Below are 11,408 nucleotides of genomic sequence, written 5' to 3'. Positions count from 1 at the left end.
GGACGTGGTTGATATTGCTCATGTTTTATGATGCAGGATACAGATGCGCACCTAACATGAGTTCCTCGAGAAAAGAAACTAAAGATGACATGCGCACTAACATAATAAGCAACAAATATCTGACAAAAAATTTAGATGTTACTGTAACTAGAGTGCTGAAATCTAACTGTAACATCACCAAGCTGTACAATTAAATGAGTCTACAAAAGCCATTCAAAAGCCACTCAAGGTGTTATTGAATCGACAATGAATGTTGAATAAGTTCCTTCTGCTTTTCCATTCACTGAAGTGGGCGGAACTTCCGAATGTTGTTTACGTGCTGTGAAGCTCAGTTTGCAAACGATTTGCACCACGTGCAAGTTTATGATGGGAAGCATTATGAACTTTTGAAGAGCGTTGTTGGGAATTTAAGTTTTATCAGGTTGACAACTTACATACACTTAATTATACTTGCTTGAAAATCCTACCCAAGGTTATCATGCGTGATACACTTGCGTAAAAAGGACCAGTCTGCCTATAATGTGCAACTATGAATTACAATTCAGAAGTAAAAAGAAAAGCATACAGTAATCCATGCTTATCTCGGGCTCCGGCTCAGTTAATCTGCCAATCAAACATTAGAACTAATATTATAAAACATGTGTTTTTTTTTTTGTAACATCGCCGAGAGTAAGATCCAATGACCTTGGAACGACAGGGTTTATGAGATAACCCAGCAGACATCTTGAATGGTGCGAGAAATCCAGAGGACGGTCGGCCTCTCCAATGCATAACAACGGGGAGCTACGTCAAAACCTGCGAGTTGTGATAATGGTGTGTTGGCCGAACTGTGATGAGATTATCGCTACGAAAATTATGTCTCCCGGTACCTACTGATTCGAAGGTTGCATCGCTTGCTTTTTCCACTTTGCTTCATTTATTCCATAACTTTCCTTCTTTCCATTTGTAATAAAAACTATATGCTATTGAATCGCGATTTAACTGTTCACTGTTTTGCACAAGATATAGGTACCGAGAGAAACCGCATCCGATTCGGCTGAGCGATGGCGGACGCTGATCCATTGTTGACTTACATTAAAAAGAGGTAGTTTTTAGATGAATTGAGCTCATAATCAAAGGGATGACGCATCATTGTCCTATTAGTGAATGGAGAAGTGTGATATGGTAGCCCGAGATCCCGGCCATTCTTCTATCGCCAATGCCACCGCCCGCTCCCGGCCACCACTCGGGAAACGCCTGCGTGTGTAGACTGTTCCGCTGAGCAGGCGACTGCAGAGCGGCATATGACGCTAGCACCAAATCACAGCGCTCGGTAAACAACTGACAAAATGGCAGGTAGGTATAGCAAAGAACCATGGGCTAAAAAAACGAATGAGCACTGAGCAGTGATCGCTGCTTGATCCGGCGACACAATAACTTCCAACTTCATCTTTTGGCGATAAGTACGCCTAACAACTTTATGTGTAGGTAGTAGAGTGTGAATAAATGCAGAGACATTGCGTTTCGCGGGTAAGGACGTAGCACGACAATATTCATAGGAAATGATTAATCGCCGAAAGGTGATTATTGAATTATCATAGCTCTTATTCTTTATTTTCGACCAGTCTAATGTTCGTTTAGATTGATTGTGAACAATGGAAAGGAAAGAAGCTTTCATCGTCCGATTGATCTTATCAATCTTTTTTTCATGTCCACACGTGTCGCCCTTTAAATGGTTTTGCTAATGGTGTGCTCTTTGCAAACAACACGGGTCGGGAAATGTGTGACACAGAGCTTTAAAATCATTCGATCATATTCCTTTGAAAAGGCCCGTCTCGGTCCGACCCAAGCAGCTCGCGCCTCACGACGTCGAGCGTTTTTCTCCTCTAAGCATGTTGATAGTTTTCAGAGCTTCCCCTGGGGACAGTAATGCAGCTCGTGAGGCAAAAGCCGCCGCTGCGGGCCGCGAAAACAGTCGACGGGATTGGGGAGGTAGCCGACGATCGCTACCGGGCTGTGCAGACCGGCGCCGGCCAATCAGAGAGCGGATCAGCGCCATCTACCGGCCGTCAGAGAGCCCGGCCGGCTCGGCACTAGCCTGTGGAGCGGCCGGCGCCGAGCAGTGCGGAATCGGTGACGGAGGGGGGTATACGCCGCGCGCTGCAGTGGGGCTGGAGAGACATTGGACTGGTGTGTGGTTGGTGCTGGGACGGTTGGACAGTGTGCAGAGCTGAACATTGATTGGAGGTGGCAACAGGTGCTACAGGGTGGCCCTGAAGGCGGTTTGAGCGGTGGAACAGACTGCAGGGAGCATTATCACAGGTAAGAACGTTTCAGTTTCCGTGACAGGATTTAAAGCTTTCTTGTACCATATGTATGTCCTGACTTGAGACACATGAGTGATTGTATGGCGTATTTGCAACCATGTCGAGGTGAAGTTTATATGCATTTAAACTCATATGATACCAACGCCACTGGTTATCATCAAATCAACATTCATGTTAAGTGCCCTACTATCCACAATGTTTTGGCTTGAGTGTGCTGATTTCTTTGATCAGCATTACATGTATAGTGAGCTACCATGATTGATAGCTGCCCGCACACAAAAATGAGCTGTCATGCAAGCAATGAAATTTAAATCGACATTTCGTGGATGTGAATTAAAACTGGACACGTTTTTAGTCCTCACCCACACTCCACTGTCAACCGGACCTAAATGAACGCGAAATACTGCCGACGATATGCTCAATTGGCGCTGACGATAGCATAGCATGACGCTGATGCTATAGTTTCCTTCATTCTCCTTGAACCGACAGGGCTTTAAGACCTGCCAGTGGCACGCGACACTAGGACAGCTCCTGCCAAAGTGCTTTGAACTGTATTGTGTACGTACATGCAATGAATCACAAGAGACATCTTGGTTCACTGAAGCTGTCACATTTAATTCGGACCGAGTTCAGAGGTAGATTCGCCTGACATTTGGGCCGCGTCCGAGACGAGAGATCTATGAGGTCGTTTGCTTGAATCATTGTCACCTTGATCATAGTCCCCGAATAGCCAGCGCCCGGCGAATATTTACTTGGACGTGCTATTTCAGAGAGAGCAGAGATCCGTTTGTCAAATCAGGATGGCGCTGTGTAACGACAACGAGATGTCAAAGGACATTACAAACGATGCATGAAACAAATCGGTAGCCTACTAATTGTACTCCAGCGCCATAATAACGTAACTTTCCTGTTTTGTGACTATTTTGCCGGAAAAAGGCGCAGTAGTACAAAAGCAGCGTCAAATCACCCATTGATATTCTTACTACCAGTGTGTTGTAGGGATTTTTTAGATCGTCTTTGCTGGAAGATAGAAGACAAAATTGTAGAACCTGTATTTATTAAATGTAATTATAATAGGAAAGTAGCCGATCTGAAAGTGTGTCTTTTAGAATCCCGTATGTCTCGGTTCAGCGTGGCATGAGTATCTTCCTTGCTTTATCACTTTTGCATGGCAATTTGTCATTTTCCATGCTTGCATATAGCTATGCGATGTGACGTAGACATAAAATGATAATCATAGAATGGTTCTTAGTGATTCAATCACAACAGTTCAATCAAATAAACCATTTTGTCATAGCTCGCACGCAGCAGTATTGGTATGAGGGTATACTTGGGTTAGCAAGTTTTCCTTACAATTTATCTATGCTGAACATACTATCGGTGAAAATATCTCTCCTATCTGCCGGTAAATCTGCCAACTGTCCTGCATCAATTGAAAAACTCACGTAAACCACGTAAATTATACGGTCTGCTTTCAATTCGGTTCGGCTTGGCAATAAAACTTGTCAGTAATCACCCTGTGGCCGTAAATCACGGATTTTACCGCAAGATTACGCCCGGCTGACACTCACAAAGTGCCAATAGCAGCGTTTGCTGTCATGCACCGGTACCTGCGGCTCTGAAATCCCCTCTTACACGGGTAAGACGGTAGATGGACAGTTCCCCGGTAGCCCATTCTGAAGGTCAGGCTCGGGGCGGCGGCGGTTATTTGAGCGGCGGAACCGGCGCGGGTCGGAGGGGTGCGGCGCCGCGGGGTGGCGCAGGGGACAGGGACAGGGGTGACAGAGGTCACCGGGGCAGGGGAGCCGGCGAGCCTCCACGTGCCGCCCTCCCGGCGCCGGCGGAAGTCGGCTCCCGTCCGCTCCCGGGGCGGCGCCGTGCCGACTCCGGCGGCTCCTATTACCCAATACCGCATCCCCTCGGAACCCCTCCCGCACCCCCTCGGAACCCCTCCCGCACCCCTCCCGCGCCCTGGTCCGACGGGGAAAGGAGTCGACTACTAACGCACACTCTCCATTCCCCCCGAAAAGGCTGGATTTGTCCCGTAGCGCCGCACTCTCTGATCCAGCACGGTATGAGCGGCTGACATATGAATGGCCCGCCGACACAGATGGATGGTGACCAATCGTATTCGGAACTATTCGACAACGTCGCTCGTTTCATGAACATCATTTGCCTTATTCTTCGCAATGGTGAAAAGATGGTGATGCTGGACGAATGATACACGATTTACAACTTACGAACAACCAGAGCTGTTAGCGGCTTGGTCAGTCGCGGACTGGGTCCATATTGTGTCCAGCTCGGTCAGCCATACTTATTCATATGTGTGCCCGCCCGGAGTTGTATCGTACAACCCAGACCGGCAATGACTCGCCATGGAGGGCGGCTGGCGAGGAACCGACGCGGGAAGAAGGGGTGACACTCGTGCAGCTCTTTTGAAGTTGTTGCTGTTTTGCATTTAAATTGAATACGTGACAAGTAGCAGTCGTTTAGGAGCCACCCACTGCCATCTGGGCCGCCCAGAGAGACTGCGGGGCGCGCCAGAGTCTGCCTCCAGTTAATGCCCAGCTGAAGGCCGGAGATGTTTGGTGGCGGGCATAGAGCTGACGTGAATGGGTGCTCAGCCGGCGGCCCGTCGACTCCGTGTCCCAGCCCGCTAAATGAGCAAACAGCCTCTGTGATGGAGCGCCGTGCGGGAGCGACCCTCAGGAGGAGAGCGCCCGGCAGATCAGGGCTTAGCGTAATTGGATATCAGCAAACAATGTCAGCTAATGAATGCGATTCCGCCGGAGGATGAGAGGGGATGGCACTAAAAAGCAGGTTATTATGACCCTCATTCATTTACACTGATGGGCAGCTAAACTAAACCGTCGACAAACGAGCTGGCAGTGAACACGAGCAGACATTTCCTAGCAAACCTCAGGGCCGTAAAATCCACCTCTGAATGGCCCTCTATGGTCTGCGTGCACGATAAAACACGGCGGGATGTAAACGGTGTCGGCGGCGGAGCGGCCGCGGCCACACGGGACCGGTTCTGCCGTCTCGGCCGTGTTTGCTGGTTCGGCAGCTCGCGGATAAACACGGCCGCCGGCCGCGCCGTCTCACACAGTGCCCTCCTGTGCCGATCCACCGCCGGCGACGCGGCGCGGACCGGCGCCGTCCCCGTGCGCACACATTGTGCCGTCTATTTGTCTAGTTTATCTTGTTTGTTTTGCCTGCTGTGTCTCTTTGGGCAGGACTTTCAACATCTCAAAAACTGTTTGGCGGCGTGTAGCGGATTTATGATGACGCCGCGCCTAACGGGCCGGTAACAATGGCGTCTGTTGACGCCGGCGCCGGCGGCCGATGACGCCGGCGGTCTGTGTGCATCCGCTGACGGATGTTTGAGCGCCGCGGTAAAGAGCACGGTGTGAGCTAACGACAGCCAATGTTGGACCGGCAGTCCCGGCCCCGGTCCGAATCTCCCGGCTGGCCTATGTCGCGACTGGGTAAATGCTCTGCATCCAGGCAGTTTTCTACCGAGAAAAGCTTCCTGGCATGAGAGAACTAGAGTTTTTGAAGCGTCATTAAGATGATTTCTATGCACGTTCCCGTGGATGTTGTGCAATTCACTCCTCGCTCAATACCAGTCGATCGCCCAGTCATGAGAGCCATTCATTCGGTCTGAGTCACCGACTCTCTCTCTCTCTCTCTCTCTCTCTCTCTCTCTCTCTCTCTCTCTCTCTCTCTCTCTCTCTCTCTCTCTCTCTCTCTCTCTCTCTCCGGTGTCCCTGAGCTGGGCGCCGGGAATGACCACCACCTCCCCAGGCCACACTCGCTCAGGCGGACGCGCCTGTCCATAGCTATTTGTTTACCGGCTCCTGGCACATCCGTTCAGAATGGCACCGCGGGGGACGCTCCATCACATCTCTGAAATGGCCCGGAGAATGTGTCATATCCGCTGTCAGGATCCAGGCGCGGGCAATGCATTTCACCCTCAAACCGGCCAGTTTCCACCTCATCAGTTGCGGTGCTTGCCAGTTACATTTCCCTTTCAGATAGACCATTGTATTGTTGTTTGTTTTGTTGGGTTAGGCCCTTTCGGTCGACAAGACCATTGCAGAGCCGGAAGGATGATAGGAATTAGGGGGAGACATTGGTCTGGGCAGGCACCCTAGAGAGTCGCCGGGGCTGAGCCCGTCCAAATGGACAGGCCGATCAGCCCCCCAAGCACTCTCTGCACCCGGCTACGGGGTGCAGCTCCCTCGGGAGCAGCGGTGCCGCTCCAAGGGAGCAGCCCGCATGAGATAAAGTTGCCTGTCCAGCCCGGAAGGGGGTTGTGGCGTGGAGGAGAAGGATTTCAGCATCCTGAGGATAGAAGCACGGATAGGTGAGAGACCATTGTAGTTTGTACCCAGTGCCCATGCTTGGTCAGACTGTCTTTGTCTCTCGAGTAGTTGCCACCTCGTCATGGTCGTGGCACTCTGCGGCATTCTCCCAGGCCGTTTTCGACACGCGTTTTTGTCGGTGTGCGCGGCTCTCCCTTCACTTGGTTGAAATGCCGACTGACCGCAAAACCCGCGGAACTTGGTGTGCACTTGTATGCTGCGTGGTATGTGACGTGCGGTGTGCACGGTATGTGATGTGCAATGTGCAGTGTCTGATGTACAATGAACGGTGCTGGTATGAGTTGCACGAGTTTCTGTATTGCTGTGCTGTTGTAGAACTGTAGTGCTGTGCTGTGCTGTGTGCGCTGTGCAGTGTGCCCCGCGGTGTGCTGTGCGGTCCGTCGGTGCGCCCCGGAGAGTGCCGTCACCGGGGGCCGGCCGGTGCCCGGTAATTGATTGGGAGGCGGGGTAGGGCCCGCTCGCCGCCGACCAGTGCTGCTCTCTCCAGCGGCTCTTTGGGCAATAACCGTCCGTTCTGACGGGACGGCTCCGCCCCGCTGTACATTACCGCGTCACCGCGGCGCCTCGCAGCGGTAGGGGACGGGAGGAGGGTCACCACACCACACCTCGGCACATTACAGGGGGAGGGAGGGAGGTCACCACACCACACCTCGGCACATTACAGGGGGAGGGAGGGAGGTCACCACACCACACCTCGGCACATTACAGGGGAAGAAGAGGAGGAGGGTCACCATACCACACCTCGGCACATTACAGGGGAAGGAGAGGAGGGAGGTCTCCACACCTCGGCACATTACAGGGGGAGGAGAGGAGGAAGGTCTCCACAACTCGGCACATCTTATGGAGAGAATAAGGGATAAAGGAAAGGCTGTAAGGTCACCACCCATTGCCTCGTTTAGGCAGCAACTCTGCAGGAGTTCGCAACGGAAGGAAAAGGAATATTTAACATTCCATCGGGTGTTACCATAAAAAGTTCTGCTGCTTCAACATTGTGTTAACATTCGTTCATTCATCTGGCATCGAGCTTTCTTTCACCTTGCTGACTGCTGTAATACGTCACCAACACAATCGTTGAATAGAAGTACACGCACACAATGAAATCACTTACAGTTCAAGCTCCACTCGTTCACTTTTGTCCCATTTTCATTCGCTCCCACTTATCACTCACAGAAGTCGCCTCTCAGACGTCATGTCGTAGATCTCTGAGCGCCCGCACACGGTTCTCCGAGCTGTCCTGAATCACTCCTAGTTTTCATTTCACGCAGACGTGACCGCCCGCTCGCCGGCCAGCTAATCGGCGACTCAAATCGCCAGTAACTACCGAGTCGGCTCGGTGGCCGCGTGTGCTGCTCCCACGGGGATCGGAAGGAAATTTCGGCTCGTCGCCGGCGTGCTCCGCCGCGGGGACCGAGCTGTCAGATCACCGGTCATTTCGGGAGTCGTTTGGAAAGCGGCGGAGGAGGACTTTGTCGCAGTCGCACAATTGGAGATAGCGGGATGGCTGCGTCTCGGTCAATCACGCTTTACTGTTCTGTAACGTTTCCGAAGTAGTGAGTAATGCGCATGACCAGATACGGTCATTGCTGGGCGAGCTTGGTGACGAAGTGCGATGGCTTAGTCACCTGGAACTAGACATATGCTGAATATGACGCGCGTATGACGCGGCGTCATTGTTTGGTCATGTGCCGTCGCCCGTCGTGACTTCATTGATTCGCAACACTCTTTGTGGAGCGTCGACCCACGCCTTACCGGTTTTGAGCTCATCCAATGACCCACAACCTCCCACTTTTGAAGGGATGAACGCCAACATTCGTGAGAAGCTACTACTAATCCTGTTTGTTCGCTGTTGCTTCCCACCAAACACGGACAGATTATCACCGTTTCCGACAAATATGTGCACCACGATGGGCTTAGCCAGAACTACTCCCACGTCAAACAAACGGTCACGAGTGGCTCTGTTTTTATTAGGGATTTGGCCTTGGGGACTATGAGTTATGCTCCGAATGACGTAAGTGGACATCGTTGTTCTTGTTCGTTGTTGTTCCTCATGCCTGTATAAGCTGTTCAGATATGAAGTCACCAGTCAGTTTCGCAGGTTTATTTTGGTCGGAATCCGGTGGACCAGTATATTCCTATTTGATCAAAGTCTTGTAAGTTACCATGGGCGTAGGAACCTCACGAAAAGTGGTGGGGGGGGGGGGGGGGCAGCGAAACTTCAATGTCACTTTGTGGGAGCCCATATTACCCCTATGAAAAAAATATTTGCAGTTTTGTGCTCATCTCACCTTGCTGAACCATTTCATGCTCTTAGTTTGGTGTTTAAATCAGAAATAAAGATTTCACTTTAAAAAATGGCTGAGAAGTGGGGGGCATGCCCCCGCCCCCTTTCCTATGCTTATGAAAGTTACTGATTTGACCCTCTCGTGTTTCAAGCATAGGCTGATCAGCATTGAACATGCTCTATACCGAACAAATATCAGCTGATCAGTGGTATATTCTCATCTTCAGTAATCTACTGCTGACGAGGCAGTCTCCTCTGCCCAAGCCATGAGCTGATGCTGAGTGATCTAGATATCTGATGCATGGATATACGCCGCGCTGACCGCGCCGTCTCTGCGCCGAGTATGTATATGTTACAGGCAAAGTGAAAACTCGGGCATTTTGCAAAATGCCTAGGCTATTTGCAAAATGCCTGACCGGCCAGGCATTTTGCAAAATGCCCAGGCAGTTTGCAAACTGCCTGACCCACCAGGCATTTTGCAAACTGCCTGAAATATTTTCTCAGGCATTTTGCAAAATGCCTGACATAAAACTCGCACTAGCGACGATGTATAGGTAAGCATCATTTGTAACTGCCGCTTACAAAAGTTTATCGCTGTCAATGCGCACCAAGTGAGGGGACACTGCGCTCTCCGGGTAGCGCCGCCGAGTTCAGGTCACTGAGCCCCAGCGGCCGTCGGGTGCCGAGCACCGGGCGTGGTTTCGTGGGTAAACATGCGCTCGGTACAATGATTATACTGTTTCTAAGAGCTCTTGGTGGCTTTTTAAAATACTATGGGCGGATATTGATCAGAAAAGAATACTTTTCCAATTTACGAAAATTTGATTGTTACACGTTTAGGTACATTATCAATCGTCTCTGCCGGAACAGTTGCCCACCAGGGCAGAATACTGGACATCGCAGCTTTTATACACACGACTACAACTCCGTATATACGAAAGGTACGGAGACTGTGGCTCAAGTCCATTCAGCGTTGGCTCCATCTCGACAGAATTTGAATTGACGCAAGACGTAGGTATAACAGAGTGTCACGAACTTGATACGCGGTTGGCGCGGTCTTGTCCCTCCATGCCCCTCCTGAGTGCTGAATGGATGTAATTTGAACGGGTCCGGCAACAGCGCATCTCGACCAGGGCACTCGGCATCTAAATCGGCCATCCCCCGGTATCTGAAGATTTTACCCTGAAGCTGAAGCCGCTCAACCTCTGGCTGCAACCCTGACTTACCGTCATCCATAAGTGATGCAGCTGGATTTCGACAAAATCCACCAAATCTGGAACATTCAGGACTAGAGATTCAGACTTTTCAATGATGAGGCCGTGAGGCGATATGAGCCGTTTTCACGACGGCCATCTGGTACACATGTGGTTCACATCTGGTGCAGATTAGGTGCATATTTGGTCAAATTAGGTTCAGTGTGTCTCTTAGTAGCTATCAGCTTGGGTTGTACTAATTGCTTATATGCCTTCTTTGTCATATTATCAGAGAGCATCATCGGTTAAAACACTGAAATAAATTCATAAAATAAAGATGTTTGCTGTAAAAGAGATTAGGTGCAGATTTGGTCAAATTAGGTGCACTCGCCGGATAGCCCGTCGTGAAAACGGCTATTAGAGCTCTTCTTAGTCACTAACCGTCTCGACAAGCAGTTCTGGGCCAACAACAGCTCAGAGGCGCTACAACGTCGAGACGGTGAAGCACCCACTGGGCACTGGGGATTCTCGTTTGGGGCATGATGGGCTACAGAGGCCTATTTGAGCTTCACCAGGTGCCGCGGGGACAGACCATGTGGCCGCTGATAACTTGTCAGCGAGGTGCTGGAGAACACTGACGCAACTACGATGCAATACATTTCGGGACACAAGTACAACATCCCGCAACAATTTCGTGACACCTTGTATTCGTGACCGTGGAATGTGTCACATGTGCCCACAACACATGTGAAATGTGTTGTGGGGTCAGTCGCAGTGGAACGTTTATGATCAACGCCTGTAGTCAACAAAAACGGTGGAATATATGGAAACCCAGGCATTTTGCAAAATGCCTGGCGGGTCAGGCATTTTGTAAAATGCCTAGGCAGTTTTCAAAATGCCTGGTGGGTCAGGCAGTTTGCAAACTGCCTGGGCATTTTGCAAAATGCCTGGCGGGTCAGGCATTTTGCAAATTGCCTAGGCATTTTGCAAAATGCCCGAGTTTTCACTTTGCCTGTAACATATATACGTCTCGACCAGTGTGCGGCGGCGCGGTCCTCTCCGCCCCGAGTATGGACCGGCGGCGGCGCGGGCACGTCTGGCAGGGCGCCGTGGCTGCGCCGCTGATTTGTAGGGGCTCGTTAGCGGTCTAGCCGGTCAGTGGAAAAAATCCTGGGGCGATCGGGCGGCGCCGGTCAGCTGAGCCCAGCCGAGTGGGCCAATTAGTGGCCAGCGCTGACCG

At 50.9% G+C, this 11,408-nt stretch overlaps 1 protein-coding gene across 1 annotated transcript in view; it reads left to right on the top strand.

The window, feature by feature from the left end:
* The first annotated feature begins 2,134 nt into the window (after positions 1–2,134).
* The window catches only part of LOC122369201 (discoidin domain-containing receptor 2-like), a 53,219-nt gene continuing 43,945 nt past the window's right edge, over positions 2,135–11,408 (top strand). Inside the window, exon 1 of the mRNA XM_043343737.1 lies at positions 2,135–2,301. The gene's annotated coding sequence lies outside the window, so the exon portion shown is untranslated. The remainder of the gene's footprint in view (positions 2,302–11,408) is intronic.

Source organism: Amphibalanus amphitrite, unplaced genomic scaffold (genome assembly GCF_019059575.1).
Source record: "Amphibalanus amphitrite isolate SeventyFive unplaced genomic scaffold, NRLGWU_Aamphi_draft 001015F_arrow, whole genome shotgun sequence".
Taxonomy (NCBI): domain Eukaryota; kingdom Metazoa; phylum Arthropoda; class Thecostraca; order Balanomorpha; family Balanidae; genus Amphibalanus; species Amphibalanus amphitrite.
The sequence above is the reverse complement of the archived record's forward strand: the minus strand, read 5'-3'. Positions and strand labels throughout refer to the sequence as shown.